We start from the raw sequence: 18,125 nt of genomic DNA, 5'->3' as shown, positions 1-18,125 counted from the left end.
AAGGTTTCAATTTCTCCACATCCTTGTCAAGACTTATCCGTCTTTTTTTTTATTTAGCCAGCTTGGTGATGTGAAGTAGTATCTCATTCTGATTTTGATTTCCATTTCCCTAATGACTAATGATGTTAAGCATCTTTTCATGTGCTTATTGGTCATTTATATACCTTGCTTGGAGAAATGTCTATTCAGATTATTTGCCTATTTTTAAATTGAATTTTTGGTTTTTGAATTGATGAGTTGTAAGAGTTTTTAAATATATTTTTGATACATGTCTTTTATCAGATATATGATTTGCAAATATTTTTCCAATCCCATTCTGTGGGTCATCTTTTCACTTTCTTGAGGTCTTTGGAAGTCTTTTATCTTTGTAAGATCTACAGGATGTATAGTGCTGTGTCCTTTTAAATTCCTAATTTGATAATTTCAGTACTTGCTATTTTATCTTGATCAGTCTTATTAGGGATTTAACAATTTTACCAGACTAATGTAGTCTCAAATTTGGCTTTTTTGGGGAGGGTCCAACACAGGAAAGCTGGCACCCTACTGTAGGCTACAGGTGAGGTGGGCGCTCTACAGAGACAGTGGTGGCTGTCCCTCCAGTCCTTGCCTTGAACCACACAACTCAGTCTTTCCCGGTGTGTCTCTGGTGCCCCTTGAGTTGCTGCTCCTCTGCTGGAACCCAGGGTGAGTGCTTTCAAGCAAGTGAGTCTGTGTGTGGGCCCTTTGAGAGTACATCTGGGTTTTCCAGCTGCCTTCTGTCTCACCAGGATGGACAGATGGAATCCTTGCTGATTTTCGCTGCTAGATGCTGTGGGGACTCCTCTTCCTGGCACAGAATCCCTGCCTGGATAAGCTGGGACCCCTCAATCTTCAGGGGGACCTACACCACTGAGGTGTCTCTACTAGTGTATCTTGGTGTGGCCTCTTCTTTATATCCTTAGTTATAGGGGTTCTGTTCAGCTAGTCTTCAGGTGATTCTCAAGGCTGATTATTCTATAATTTAGTTGTAATTTTAATGTGATCTTGGGAGGCAGCAGGCATAGCGTTTACCTATTCCATCATCTTGGACCTTCTTTCCATGGTGTATCTTTTCAATACTTTTAAATTGTGTCTTTTTGTCTCAAGTCCAGTTTGAAAATCTTTGTCTTTTAATTGGAGCATTTTAGTTCATTTACATTTAATGGGATTGTAGGTATAGTTGGGTTTAAGTGCACAATCTTACTACATATTTTATTCATTTTATTTTTATATTTGTTCCTTTATTACTTTGAATTAATCAATATCTTTATTATTCTATTGTACCTATTCTGTTAGGTTTTTAATTATACCTGCTTGTTTACTTTTAGTAGTTACCTAGAGCAGTGGTTCTCAAACTTTAGTGTGCATCAGAATCACGTAGAGGACTTGTTCAAACACAGATTTCTAGACCCCACCTCCAAATTTTCTGATTTAGTAGGTCTGAGGTAAACCTGAGAATTTTCACTTCTAAGAAAACCCCAGATAGTGCATATGCTGCTAGTCAAAGGAACACAGCTTGATAATCACTCCTCTAGATTATAATATTCATCCTTGACTTATTACAGCCTACCTTAAGGTAGACTTTTTTTTTGCCACTGTATAAATAAAAACCTTACAATGATTTAAGTCCATTTACCTCATTCATACAATTTATACAACTGTTTTTTACTTTAGTTCTACATATAAATGCAATACATTTTATTTTTATTGTTTTGAAAGTCAATTTAAAAAAAGCTTTACCAACATATTTATCTTTTCTGCTGCTCTTCTTTCTTGAAGATCCATACTTCCAATTGAATCCATTTTCCTTTAGTCTAAAGAACTTCCTTTAATGTTTTTTTTACAATGTGGGTCTCATGCTGATGCATTCTCTCAGCTTTTACTTGTCTGAATAAATCTTTTATTTAACTTGATTTCTAAAAAATATTTTAATTGGGTAGAACATTGAGTGTTTTTTTCTTTCATCACTTTAAATGCCTTTTCATTGTCTTTTGGCTTCCATAATTTCAGTCAGATAATCAGTCATCTGTCTTACTGTTCCTTTTTTAGAAAGTAGTATGTCTTGTTTTTTCTTGCTGCTTTTAAGATTTAAGGATGTAAAGTTGTAAAGATGTGGGAGGAAATAGATTTTGTCTTGAGTTATATACCTGCAATTAATCAACTTGAAAGAAGTATAAAATATATTAACTTATTTTATGTACTTAGCTAGATGTAAATGAATTGATTCATTAAATTGAGAAAAGAGCTGTGAATCCTATTCTATAAAATATAGATGGCATCAAAAAAAAGTAAAACTAGAGTTTGGATTTTCTTTCTATTAAATTGATAAATTGATTTTTGAGTATATGTCTTCTTGGAACAAAAAAAGCACTAAAAAAGTATTTAATGCCCAAATAGCAGAGGTTTCTTCTATTACTAAAATACTCTTGAGAGCTTAACATTTTGTACTTTGTCATACCCTTGAACTATTTTTTTAAACTAAAGTTCCTCATCTTTTAAAAAGTTCCTAATAAATATCATTATTTGAAACTTAGTTTATTTTAAATATTGCCCGTAGCCCTTTTTCTTTAGTCACTAAATCATGTATTTTCAGCCCCCAAATTCAGAAAAACAAACTCTTACTATATCTTTTATACCAAAATTGTCTTTGGGGTCTGCTCATGTATCCTATAAGAGGGATGCTAAATTAGATATGTTTGGTATATTCCAGATTTTTTATTAGCTCAAAAATACTGTAAAAGTCACACTGTTTATCAAATCCTCAATATGAAAAGACCTTGCAAATTAGTAAGAGAAATTTAAGATAAGTTAATTACATTTAAGTAAAATGTATTAATATAAATGTAGAATAAAGATAATTTTACAATTGAGTAACTTTCCAGTTGTACAGAAGCATACTCATGTCCATATATAAAGACTGGCAAAACAACTATTTTTTTCTTAATGGTATTTTTAAAGGAATATATATATTTTTTCCAGGCGACAATCCTAAAATGTTTTATGGGATAAATTAAAAGAACTTGAAGACTTATTTTTTCCTCTCTGGGTAACTATTGCCTAAATCCTTATAAAATGATTATATATTATTTCAGAAGAAAGGATTCCACTGTCCACTATTGTAGTACTGTTGACTATTACAAATTAACCTGAGATGTGGAGAGTTGTCATCCACAGACAGTTTCTGCTTTTTCCTTACGTTTGCCTAAAGTCCCTCCTATAAGCTACAGACCAGAAACGGAGTCTTCTGGAAGAAACATGAAAAGAATGAAAGCCTTAGTAAAGACTTTTACTGTACTCGTTACTGTCGACAGGAAACAGACTTTTCACTATAAATTGATACTAGCATGACAAACAGACACTTGTCAGATTACCAAAAGATAGAGTCTGAATTTCTACAATTCTTTAAATCTAGAAGCAGATGACTTTGTGAAATTGATTGCTTTGCTCCCAAATCACAAAAACAAGAATTAATTATCTAGGCCTAAATGAGTTACTTATGGCTAATGTTCTATTTCTGATGAACATATAAGAAAAATTCCTTTCTTCTTTATTTCAAACTCTCTGTTAGCTACACTTATATAAACTGGGATGAAACATTCTTTAAATGATATCATGTTCCAACTGACCCTTTGTAATTCAGAAAAAACACTATGAAAATTTTTAATATAGCTTATAAGGAACATTGTTAGGAAAGCATAAAAATAATAATTCTGGCGAAAATGCCAAAAAATACAAAAGTACTCATAAATGGTAAAAATGGTCAAATGTTATGGTCAAAATGCCTTTACTTAGTTCCTTTACTTTTTATGTACTATTTTTGCATATGTTCAATAAAATCTGTTCTTTTTATCTACCAGGCAATAATTTAAAAATTGCTTTTGTAAACCTGGCCATGCCTCCCATCTTATTAAATTAGATATGGCAAGCCCATTATTAAACAAGGTCCAAGCAACTTGATCAAGGTGAATTGGATGGTTCTTGGTTCCTGACCTCAGTTTATGGACTGATAAGAGACTTATATCTTACATATAAAAGTAATGACAACCTTATAGACTTTACAAAGCCTCCAGACAAAGTTAACTCTTCCATTTTAGTACCACATGGCTCTAGCTTTATTAACCAGATTACAAGGTCTTTGTGCACTAAGCATCACACTCACACTTTTATAATAAAAACTGACCAAATAAAATAAAACATCAAAATGGTGATACTGCATCAGAACATTACTAAGTACATTTATGTGGTCAAAGCCATGTTTTAGGAGTAAATTTGGAGGCCAAATCGACACCTTAACCAGATGGGTGAGCAATGCACATCCCATTCCAGAGTCAGAAAACAAAGTAAAACAACACTATGGAAATAAAGAATGAATACAGCATAAACCTTTCATATTCCAAAGAATGGTCTGGCCCTTGCTCAACTCCCAGGAGGTAATGGCTAAGCCCTTGGAATATCCTGCCTGACAGGAATGTTTTTGTTTACCTGGGGGCCGTAGGCCCTGCCAGATATTCTATGATTTATGTCGAGGGCCTTGGGCCAAGCAGTATCAGTTTGACCTCTACAGGGGCTGGAGATAAAAGGTCAGCCACTGAGCAGTCAGCAATGCCTGTGTGATCAACCTACGACAAAAAAACCAAGGTTTGGAGGACAGCCCCTGGTTGGCAACACTCCAAGGATGTCACCACACAGTACTGCTAGGAGAATTAAGCACTGTTTGCAGGACTTCATGGGAAGAGGACAATTGGAAACTCATGCCTGGTGTTTCTGTGTCCTGGACTTTGACCTATGTCCCCATTTCAGTTGCAGATTTAAACCTGTACCCTTTTGCTGTAAAAAACCATAACCGCGAGTATAACAGATTTTCTGAGTTTTGTTTCCTTTTACTGAATCTTTGAACATAAAGGTGGTCTTGGAGACCCCTGAAAACACACTTTGCAACCCTGAGATAAAGTAACATTAGCAAAAACAATTACTCGGTCTAGTTCTTGTTCCCCAAGTAAATGAAACCTTGAGTTTTTCCTGTAAGTTATTCTCTAATAAAAACAATTTTATCCCTGACTTTGGAAATGCTGATGTCTGAAGATATGACATCTTTGAAGTAATGACATCTTTGGATATGACAATTATGTGAGAAAACTGATGTTTTCCACCTTGAAGAGAGTAACTGTAAGCTTGGTGACTTTGATAATTTTGTAGGGTTTTTTTTCTCCTTTAAATACTTCTCACATTTTTAATTTGATAAGGCTGTCCTTCTAAAGCTTGGAGTCTCTTATAAGTCTTTGCATATAAATGCCTTTTCTTTTCTAAATGCTTTAGTCTCTGAGTGATTTATGTTTTATTTGAGCAGGTGGTAGTTTGAGTCAGTATTTTAGTAAACTGGTTAAGAGAACCAAACTCTACTTTTTGTAGCTATTCATAGAAATGTGCAGAAGTAGCCCTGAGAATTATAAATCATAGGTAAATACCAAAATACCAAAGGCATAACCCTCTTTCTTTTTCACAACTATACTGTAAAGGAACAAGGGAAAAAAATTGTTGCTGAAAATTAGGCTTAAGTGCTCAATATTTAAATCATACCACAAGAGAGAATCAAAGTATGTAATACTAAAACAAATTCTTCCAAATCTATCAGAGAAGTTATATACATAAAATCATAGAATAAATTTTTAAAAGGTCAGTTACTTTTTAGATTACAGTGAAAACAGAAATTCATAATATAGAAATAAATTATTTTAACTCTGGTACTAAATTTCCCAGCTTGAAATTTTTAGCTTAGTTTATTTTGGGGAAAATGAAGGTAATAACGCTTTTTATGTTATATTCAAGCATTCAAAATTTAAGATATTAATAGTGCTATTATCACACATGTATTACATATTCTGGATTTAGTTGTCTCCGAAAAAATGCTTTTAAGGTAAAGATACTTTAGTATGTAACTTTCTTTTGCTAGAAGTTATAAACTATAAAATCATAAATACTCCATGGAATTCTCAGGAGTTTTTAACTGTAATTGAAAATGAGCTTCCTGTGTACCATTATGACTTATGTTTTAAATAACACATTTGTAAAGTTAAAAGGTCCTATAGTGATGAAAAGTGAAATACTTTCCAGTTCAGCAAGAAGATTCTGGACAACTGCCCTTTAAACATTAATCTTATATTTCAGGCAAGAAATGTTTCACTTTCTGTACTAGTACAGTAATAGATTTTTCTAAGAAATACTCTACAATTCAATATACATTTAATTTTAAGGAAAACGAAGGAAAAAAATACCTTACAAGATTTTTCAGACTTACCCTAAAATTTACTTAATCAGATTAAGCAAAATTAGGTCAAAAGTATACTATTTAGCTATGACTAGAAAGTCTGGCTCACTTTACAATTCATTTTTCATAAACACTAAAATCTCTTTAACTCTGTAAGCAACTTTGATAATTTGTCATGGTGAATAAACTTTAACAAGTGGGTAGAATCCCATTACTAACATCATTCGAATGTTCAGCCTGTGGTACTTCTTCCCATGTTCCGACCATAATTCAGAGTCGATAGGGCCACGAAAAAATATGTTGAACAAGATGCCAAAAGTCACAGAAACACAGCTTCTCAGTTAGGAGTTCCTTTATTTAATGAAGCTGTTTTTCAGGTAAGATATTTATATATTCCACACACTCATTTAAAAATATTCTATCTGGTCTATTGCTCAGTAAAATGACATGTTTTTACAGCGTGCCATGTTGGTGGTATATCAGGTTTTCAGCTTTTTTAGTGCTGTTGACCATTGATGCTCAGACAAATAGGGTTTGTCAAGGGATAAATCTTTGCTCATTTCAGATTCAAGACATGTACATAGTTTTTCACCCACAGATTTCATACCTTTATGAATTTTAAAACTGTCTCAAGCACATGCATAACAAGTTTCTTTCCTAATCCTAGGACCCATACTTGGTCAGATTCAATACAGAGGTAGTAGCTAGATAGCAACAATGGCTGAGGAATAAGGAGGTCATTTGTTAAGCTATTCGTGTTGAATATATTTATTTGTGTTCCCATTAGAAAAGCAACATTTCTCTAATGCAGGTTGACTAGTATTTGAAAAGAGTATTCTATAGGCCAGGAAATGTAATGGTATTGATTAGAATAGGATTTTTATCTGCAAAACATACAAAACAGATTTGTAATAGTATTTCTGGATGAAATAGATTGCCACAAACCATAGTAGGGGATTTGGGAGTATTTCTATTTTAAACTGGCTATCTCACTTTCCTCTACAACATCTTTCAAATTCATTCCTTCTGAACATTTATTAAGAGCTTTTTCTTCTCCAAATAACATTTAGAACTACATTTTAAATTATAATCCAGTACTCACAAAGTTTCACAAAACACTGGCTACCTTCTCTATGTGTGATGCATTCTGATCTTTTCGATGCTATTCTGTCATTTAAAAAATGTTGATAATGACCTACTAAATTGATTTAACAATCCATTAATAGAATATGACCTGCAGTTTAAAAACCACTGACTTGGTCCAACAGATGAAAAAGATGACATATGAGGAAAGTGAGTGGCTTAAATTTATAAGGAAAGTGAGTGGAAACATTTGCATATTCAGTGCAAGTCAATAGTTGGCCTCTAGAATATAACTTTTCTGTATATTATTTTTCTGTTTTAGTCTAACTTATTATTGCTTGATTTCTATCCCCCTCACTCTTCACTCCCTTTCTATTTACTTTAGTTTCATACTCAGTTTTTCTATTCATGCCTTTGAATTTGACACTGTTTATGTGGACAGTATTAGTTTAAAATTACTAGGTGAAGTGGTATCTTCAATCAACAAACCTATAGAAGACTAGGAGTCCTAGATCAATACTGCCACCAGGTAAAAAAGCAGATGAAAGCTATATAGCAAGACAGAGAAGGAAGAAATAGAAACAGGCCAACTTTATCAACAGATGAGAACAAAGATTTGGTAGGCAGACATTTGCTGAGTATCTATTCTGTTCTAGTCCTTATACTTCTATGTCACATATTGTTTTCTTTCTTGTATTACATTTACATATGTCTTATTTCCCCTATCAAATTATAAGCAACTGGAAGACAGAATCCATGCAGAGTTTGTCTTTGAATCTCCCGTAGAATCTAACACAGTATCTTGAAATCAACAAATAGTTGTTATTAGGGATCGAACTTGCTGAATGAACATGTCAAACACACTAATCTACAAATAAAGAACTACCTCGGCTCTCAAACCTCTTCCTTGTAGCATCATAATATAAAAACAGCATCATTCTGAGTGCCCACTGTCAGTCCCCTTAATAAACAAGCAATGAAATACTGAAATAATCTTAACCAGTGTTTACGCAAAATATGGTCACATATCCTCGAAAGGTGAAACAGCCGAGTAGCTAAACTGGTGCCTGAAACAGCAGTAGCGGACTCAATATGTTCACTCAGATGAGACTATCAAATAAGGTTAATAAATTTGCATGAAATAAACTATCAAATTCTTATTGAGCGGCCAGTTATGGGCCAGGTATTGTGCTAGGTGCTGGGCTACAGTGATGAGCAAGAAAGAATTTTGCTCTCAGGGAGCTTTCAGCCTATAGGGAAGACAAATAAGTAAACAGTAACAAGCAAGGTTATTAAGTGCAAAGACAGGAGAAATACCTACAAGAGGCATCTAGGATAGATTTGGGAGAAGGCAGGGCTGTAAAGCAGAGGCTTAAAGAGGGCTTCTTAGAGGAAGCAAGAAATTGAGACCTGGAGAATGAGAGACAGCTAGATGAGCAAAATCTAGGCAGAGAGTATGATGGATAACTTTACCTTTATTTTGAAAGATTCCAGAAAGCTGATTCTATCATTCACAGAACTTTTTACCTTCCTTTGCTAATTGATAATGCCCAACATTCCTCTTCCAACCTCCAACCCCTGGATCCAGTCTCCCAACATTACACACTGTTGAACTGGTCATTAACCAGTCTTATATTGTCACGAAACTGCCTCAGAGCATAAAGTAACAAGAGATGAATTTGCTTCTCCCCTATTTTCTACTAAAACTGTTAAACACATGGGTGAGTACAATGGAACATGCATATATAATAAGAAATAAATTTCTGCAGTGGGGGGTATGCTCATTTATAATTCTGATTGCCTAGGACATCTAGTAGGATCTTGCACCAAATGAGAATTCAATGACTATACCAATAAAGAGATCATGCCCCGAAACAGCTACCTGATTCTTTAAGTAAACAATTAATCTCTATCTAGAATAAACACAAACTCTGGCCTAGACAATATTTTAAAACTTTAATAATTTTATGGCTAATTCTTCTTACATAACAATATACAAAAAAAGAATTAAAGGAGGAAAATGACATGAAAATAAGTATATAGGTTATGAAGATAATGGCTAAGGCATTTGCAAGGCCTATTTAATTACCAAGAAGTAAATTTATTTTCAGATCAGTGACAGTGAATATTATTTTAATTTATCCTCATTTTGCTTTAATTAAAAGGTGCCATGGCACTCATAAAGAGTTGTTTGTTGTTGTTGTTTTTAATCTTACAGATGCTATTATGCTTTAGAGAGGCTTGTCTTGTTGTACATTTGGAAGTCAGCTTGTACTTATCTAAACCTCACATAGAATTAAATGTTCTTAATAGCTACAGCTTTAGTTAGAGCTGAACAGAGTTCCAGGAAACCCCATTAGGAGTTTCATTATGTAGTCTACACTAACAACGGCAGCTGCTGTATTTTTGGCCATGGTGAGCACAACTTCCATTGCGCATGACCAATCGGCCTTTGCCCCTTAGTTTGATTTCTCACATTACAAGTCAAAATTTAATTTAAATTTTTGATATCTTATCATAGACTAAGATTACTACTTTATAGTTAAAATTATATTTTTAAAGAAGGCTACACAAAAAGCTCAAAAATATTTTTTAAGTACACCATCCCAGCTAGCTAGCTCAGTATATTAAGCATCTCCATTAATCTTATACTGCTGCAAACTGAGCATTTCCCTTCCACCCTCCTAGCTTTAGCTACAAGCTAATAAAAATGGCTGGGTTGCCAATGACCAAAACAAGTACAGTTAATGCAAGATTCCAACTTCTATTTCCAGGATTAGAATATTCATAATACCTGTTGTTTTAAACATTTGAACGTTCTAGTTTTACAGTTTCATCAAAGTTGAGACTTTTTTCGGCTAGAAAGTTCTAATTTTACTTTTTTTCGATTTCTGATTAAATAAAAACCAAACAAACCTGCTTTTCACTTAAGTGAACAAAATCAATGATATCCTACCGAGTTTCTGCTAGGCAGAGCACAGCTGCAGGGTTGCTACAGCAACTCTTGTACACTGACCAGACTGCCCCATCCAGGAAGGAAATCGTTTGCTCCACCCCCTGAGGGTGGAGTCAAAGGCTCTGGCAAGCAGCCATCTGTGAGAATAGACAAATTTTTAGTTTAGTAGCTGTGATGGAGCAACATTCTTTATTGTCTCACAGTAAGAAATGTCACCCCAACGACCAAAACAGACTGCGAACCAAGTTGCTGGGTGTGATTATGTATTTCTGCACCATGGTAGGGCTGTTTTCTTTAACCCCTTTTACTAGAAACCTGAGCCAGGGAACAAGCCAAAACGAATTTCTGCTCAGTTACAGAAAAAAAAGGAACACCCCACCAAAAAAAAAAAAAAAAAAAACACACACACAAAAACAAACCAGACAAATAAATTAGAACATTCTCACTTTTATGAAGAATACATTTTAACTCTTGCTTTCAGGCTTTAAACCTTGTAAACTTAGATTCTTGACAATATTTTTTTGGGGGCCACTCAGATTTAACATTTAGTTTTTACTCAGTGCCAACCCTTCTGTCAGGTGCTTTGACATGCTATTTCATATACTCCTCACAGCAACCCTGTGAAGTAGGTAGTAATATAATCCCCATGTTACAAATGAAAAACGGAAACTTCAAATAGTTATTTGATTGTTCAAGCTACTAAATCATGGAGTCACAATTTGAACACAAGTCTCCTAATTCTAAAGTCCTGTTTTTCCTACCACATTACATTGATTTTGCAAGAAAATTCTAAATTCTTAATTGAAATATTCGTGTTACTAAAATGAGATTAAATTTTTTTTATTTTGTTTTAAAAATACATTTTCAGAAGTAATGACTTCACTACTGATACACTAAACACATTCAGCCATCTTCTTAAGCGCATAGAAAACAAAAGCACAGAAAGATAGGGTTGCTTTAGGGTTTTGGTGATTTCTTTTGCTAATTATAAACTATTGAACTCACATTCTTAGACAGGTCTGAGATGGCAGATTAGGTACATGCTAAGACAATTGCATCCCAAGATCACACCTGGGATTACAAATAAATTATAGAACAATCAACCTTAAAAATCATCTTTAGGCTAACTGAATAGAACCCCTGTAAATAAGGATAAAGAGGCCACATTGAGGCTGGTAAGAGTGGGGGAGACACAAAGCAGGCTGACCCCAAGCCCATGGATGGTGGCTGAACACCAGGAAGGACACCTCAGTGGCCCCCCAGAAGAGGGAGGGGTCCCAGCCCCAAACCAGGCTCCCCAGCCCAGGGGTCCTGAGCTGGGCAGAGGACTACCCTTGTGAAAATCAACAAGGACTCTGCCTGCCTGTCCTGGTGGGCCGGAGGGCGGCTAGAACCCCAGACACCCTTAAAGAGCCCGCACACAGACTCACTTGCAAACACTCACCTGATCTCTGGTGGAGGGGCGGCAGCTTGGGAGGCCCAGGAATGTGCAGGGAAGGGCTAAGTTGTGTGGCTTCTGAGCAGGAGCTGGAGGGTCAGAAGCCATTGTTGTCCCTATGTGGAGCTTGACTCACGTGTGACCTACAGGAAGGTGCTGTCTTCTCAGTGTTAGGCCTGCCCCCAAAGGGCAAAGTCTGGGACGAAATTGCTCTAGTGCAATCTGTGCATGTGTACCACCGTGGTGATACCCTTGGTGCCCACCCCCCACATAGCTGGTGCTATATCCCCTGGGATACTTTTTTTTGGTCAATTTTATTGGGGAACATTGGGGAACAGTGTGTTTCTCCAGGGCCCATCAGCTCCAAGTCGTTTTCCTTCAATCTAGTTGTGGAGGGCACACCTCAGCTCCAAGTCCAGTTGCTGTTTTCAATCTTTAGTTTCAGGGGCGCAGCCCACCATCCCATGCGGGAATTGAACCGGCAACCTTGTTGAGAGCTCGCTCTCTAACCAACTAAGCCATCCAGCCGCCCTTCGCCCAGGACACTCTTGACTGCTGGGCTGCTGGCATCGCCCCACAGAAGCCTGCAGAAGCCTTTTCTCCAGGCTGCAGGCCCTTGTGGCCTGAGAAACATTTGCTGGTGGGCAGTAACCCAAGACCTGCGTCTTGGGTAGGTTTTGGGAACCTGTGAGCCTGAGATGGGTGGTGGCTGGCCGTAGGGTTCTCAGGGCATTTGTGAGGGGTGGTCACAGGCCCAGCACCAATGCAGAAGCCAAGACTGCGTTGACTTTGTGGAAACAACCAACCACACCCCTTAGCTCCTTGGAACACTGCCCTGCCCACCCAGAGCTGGATTGCCAGGGGCACTCTGGGTGCCTGGGTGGTTGACCCCACCCCACAAGCTGTCAAGGACTTTTACAGCAATGGACAGCCGGCGACAGCCCAGGCAGATTTTGGTGGGGAACAGTGAGCCAAAACCTGAGCCATAACCACTCTTAGGCAGCTCTCAGGAATTGGCGAGCTGAGGCAAGCAGTGCCTAGCTGCGATATTTTAAGGGCATTCTGCAAAGTGGTCACAGGCTGGGCACTGGCATAAAAAATGAATCTGCACTAACTTTGTAAAAACCACTGGCCACATCTTGTGACTCCCTTGGACTCCACCCCACCCAGCTACTGCTGCATGACTGAGGGCACTCTCAACAACAGGCCAACCAGCCCGGCCCGTGCACCTAAGGAGGCTCTTTCAATGGATGGGCCTTACAGGCAGCAGGGGGGTAGCGATAGGCCTTTTGCTAAGCTTCCTCAGGTCCACTATTTGTGGCAGCTGGCCTCAGTTCACAGTGAGGCCCCCTCCATATATCCAGGTCTAGCACAGGCAGCAGCCAACCACATATAGCTTTGTGGCTTCTATCAGGTAGCCTCGGCTGGTAAGGGGCAAGGCTGAAATTAGCCTGCATGGCAGCCCCTCCCAAGAGACACCAAAAACATACCCAGAGGCCAGCCTCAGAAAACTACCTGGTTAGCCCCACGAGCAGCACACTTAAAGGGGGGGGGGTCTCAATAGGCACAAGAGCCTGTGTGTCAGCCCCCACACAGCAGCTCATACACAGTGGGCATAGCCAATCCTTGCAGCTAACCTGAGAGTCAGTCCCATCTACTGATGCATCAAAAGCAATCAAGGCTCAACTATAACAAAACACACACCACACGCTCAAGGGACACTCCTGGAACACACACAGGAAATCACGGAGACTGCGCCATTGAACTACACAGGATACATAAGTCCACCCAGCAAAGACTGAGAGACATAGGAGATCTACTTAATACATAGAATCAGACACAGAGCACAGCCAGAATGAAGAAACAAAGAAACATGTCCCGAATTAAAGAACAGGGGAAACCTCCAGAAACAGAACTAAATGAAAATGAGGTAACCAACCTACAAGAGACAAGTTTAAAACACTGATTATAAAAATGCCTAAGTGAGAATTTCAACAGATAGTAAGCACAAAGCATAGTAAGCATAAAAAAGGACATAGAGTAACAGCTATATACGATGTCAGAGGGGTAGCAGATAGGGGGTGGGTGGTTATCACTTTGTGAGGGGTGTAAATATCTAACTATTAAATTGTTTTGTACACCGCAAACTAACAACAACAAAAAAGACATAGAAACCATAAAAAAGAACTAATCAGAAACAAAGAATACAATAACTGAAATGAAGGATACATTAGAAGAAATCAACAGATTAGATGAAGCAGAGGATCTAATCAGCGATTTAGAAGACAAAGTAGCAGAAAACACCCACCGGGAACAACAAAATGAAAAACAGAATAAAAAACAATGAAGATAGTTTAAGGGATCTGTGGGACATCAAGTATAACAACATTCACATCATAAGAATACCAGATAGAGAAGAGAGAGCAAGGGATCAAGAACCTATTTGAAGAAATAATGACTGAAAACTTCTCTAACCTGGTGAAGGAAATAGACATACAAGCCCAGGAAGTAGAGAGTCCCAAACAAGATGAACCCAACCAGGCCCACACCAAGACACATAATAATTAAAATGGCAAAGGTTAAAGACAAAGAGAATCCTAAAAGCAGCAAACAACAACAACAAAAAAGACAACTAATTACTTATAAGGGAGCTCGTGTAAGACTATCAGCTGATTTCTCAACAGAAATTTTTTGGGCCAGAAGGAAGTGGCAGGAAATATTTATTCAAAGGGATGGAAAGCAAGGGCCTAAAACCAAAACTACTCTACCAAGTAAGGCGATCATTTAAAATCGAAGGAGAGAAACAGAGCATCCAAAACAAGAAAAAGCTAAAGGAATTCATTACCACCAAGTCAGTATTACAAGAAGTGTTAAAAGAACTTCTTTAAGCATAAGAAAGGAGAAAAAACCTAATGAAGATAAAAAAAATGAGTAAAATGGCAATAAATCTGTACCTATCGATAATCATTTTAAATGTAAATGGATTAAATGCTCCCATCAAAAGACAACAGGTAGCTGCATGGATAAGAAAACAAGACCCATGCAATATGCTGTCTACAAGAGACCCACCTCATATCAAAAGACACACAGAGACTGAAAGTAAAGGGATGGAAAAACATATTTCATGCAAATGGAAATGAAAAAATCTGAAGTAGGAATACTTACATCAAACAAAACAGAATTTAAAACAAAGACTATATTAAGAGACAAAGGACATTACATAATAAAGGGATCAATCCAACAAGAGGACATCACCCTAGTAAACATCTATGCACCTAACACAGGAACATCTAAATATATAAAGCAAATATTGAATGACATAAAAACAGAGATCAACAGTAACACAGAGTAGGAGAGTTTTTCCCCCCTTCTTCCGCCTCCTCCCCGCCTCCGGTTCAAGCCGTTGTTTTAGTCTAGTTGTGTAGGCCACAGCTCCCTGGCCCATGTTGGTATTATGAGCCTTGTGCTCCGCCCCCCCACCTGAGGTAGTCGGTGGTGTAGTCGGTCAGCAGCTCTCGCCGGCTGCCCACTGCTCACAATGCCTGCCGGCTATCATGCTGGCCACCGGCCGCTCATGGCAGCACATATTAGCCCACGGCAGCACACAGAAGCCCAAGGCAGTACACAGCAATTGCTGGCTGCTGGCCACTCAATGCTGGCCACCGGCCGCTCATGGCAGCACACAGCAGCCCGCAGAAGCACACAGCAGCCCACGGCAGCTCATGCTAACCTCCAGCTGCTCACAGCAGCCCAGCTCCAGTGAGAGCTGTTGTTCACAATCTTAGCTGTAGAGGGCACAGCTCACTGGCCCATGTGGGAATCAAACTGGTGGCCTTCGGTGTTAGGAGCGCAGCATTCCAACCACCTGAGCCACCAAGCCAGCCCAGAGTAGGAGACTTTAACACCCCACTGACACCAGTGGACAGATCTTCCAGACAGAAAATCAACAAAAAAACAGTGGCCTTAAATGACACACTAGATTTCTAGTTATGAAACTAGAAATCAATTACAAGGAAAAAAACTGGAAAACACACAAACACATGGAGAGTAAATAACATGCAACTAAAGAATGAATGGGTCAACAATGAGATGAAGGAAGAAATCAAAAGATACCTTGAGACAAACGAAAATGAAAACACAACAACCCAAAATCTATGGGACATAGTGAAAGCAGTCCTAAGAGGGAAATTCATAGCAATGCAGGCCTACCTTCAGAAACAAGAAAAATCTCAGATCAACAGTCTATCTTTACATTTAAGGGAACTGGAAAAAGAACACCAAACAACGCCCCCAGTGAGTATAAGGAAGGCAATAATAAAGATCAGAGCAGAAAAAAGCGAAATAGGGACAAAAAAAAAAAAATCAATGAAACCAAGGGCTGGTTCTTTGAAAAAATAAACAAAACTGACAAACCTTTAATGAGACTCATCAAGAAAAAAAAGAGAGGATCTAAATAAATAAAATCAGAAATGAAAGAGAAGTGACAACAGACACTACAATACAAAAATTTTAAGAAAATATTATAAGCAACTATATGCCAACAAATTGGACAATCTGGAAGAAATGGGTAAATTCCTAAAAGCATACAACCTTCCAAGGCTGAATCAAGAAGAAACAGAAAATCTGAACAGACCGATTATACCAAAACAATTGAATCAGTAATTAACAAGCCTCCAACAGACAAAAGTCCTGGACCAGATGGCTTCACAGCTGAATTTTACCAAACATTCACAAAAGAATTAACAACTATTCTCAAATTATTCCAAAAAATCCATGAGGAGAGAAGGCTCCCTAGCTCATTTTACAGGGCCACCATTACCGTGATTCCAAAACCAGACAAAGACATTACAAAAAAAGAAAAATATAGGTTGATATCCCTAATGAACACAGATGCAAAAATCCTCAAAATATTAGCAAACTAAATTCAAGAATACATTAAAAAGATCATACACCACGAGCAAATGAGATTCTTTCCCAGTATGCAAGGTTGGTTCAATATCCACAAATCAATTAATGTGATACACCACATAACCGAAATTAAAATTAAAATCATATGGTCATATTAACAAATATAGAAAAAGCATTTGACAAAATCCTGCATCTGTTTGGATAAAAACTCTCAGCAAAGTGAAAATAGAAGGAACGAATCTCAACATAATAAAGGCCATGTATGAAAAACCCACAGCTAATACTAGGGATGCCAAAAAAATGTATACACATTTTAAAAGATATTATCTATGCTCACGCAGTAGTTCGCCATAATCAGAAGTGTCTGGACGCTGACAGTAACCACTTTGAGCACCTCTTGCAATTGCAGCAGTCAAAGGTGACTTGTATTCATCTTTTGTTATCAATATATATTGAGTATTACAATTAACAGAGTTTTTTCCTTTCTTAAAATGTGTATACATTTTTTGGCACCCTCTGTATATTCAATGGGAAAAAGCTAAAAGCATTCCCCTTAAGATCAGGAACAAGACAAGGATGTCCACTCTCACCACTTCTATTCGACATAGTATTGAAAGTCCTAGCCACAGCAATCAGACAAGAAAAAGAAATAAAAGGCATACAAATGGGAAAGGAAGAAGTAAAAATGTCATAATTTGCAGAGGACATGATACTATATATAGAGAACCCCAAAGATTCTACAAAAAACAAACACACAAACTATTAGAACTGATAAATGAATTTAGTAAAGTAGCGGGATACAAAATTAATATTCAGAAATTGGTTGCATTTTTATACACCAATAACAAACTATCAAAAAGAGAAATTAAGAAAACAATTCTATTTACAATTGCTTCAAAAAATATAAAATACTTAGGAATAAACAAATTAAAGGAAGTAAGAGACCTGTATTGAGAAAATTATATGACATTGAAGAGACAAATTAAAGACGATACAAATAAATGGGAATATATACCATGCTCAAGGATAGGAAGAATACAGCTAATATGTCCATACTACTCAAAGCAATATATAGATTCAACTCAATCTTTATCAAAATACTTATGGCATTTTTCACATAACTAGAACAAATAATCCTAAAATGTATATGGAACCATGAAAGATCACGAATAACTACAGCAATCCTGAGAAATAAGAACAAAGCTGGAGGTATAACACTACCAGATATCAAATTATACTACAAGGCCATAGTAATCAAAACAGCATGATATTGACATTAAAAACAGACACAAAGATCAAATGAACAGAATAGAGAGCTCAGAAATAAATCCATGCATCATTTAATCTATGACAAAGGAAACAAGAATTCACAAACAGTCTATTTAATAAATGTTCCTGGGAAAACTGGACAGATACATACAAAAAAACCTGAAGCTGGATCACCTTCTTACGCCATA

This window comes from Rhinolophus ferrumequinum, chromosome 3, assembly GCF_004115265.2.
Source record: "Rhinolophus ferrumequinum isolate MPI-CBG mRhiFer1 chromosome 3, mRhiFer1_v1.p, whole genome shotgun sequence".
Lineage (NCBI taxonomy): Eukaryota > Metazoa > Chordata > Mammalia > Chiroptera > Rhinolophidae > Rhinolophus > Rhinolophus ferrumequinum.
This window is presented reverse-complemented; position numbering follows the sequence as displayed.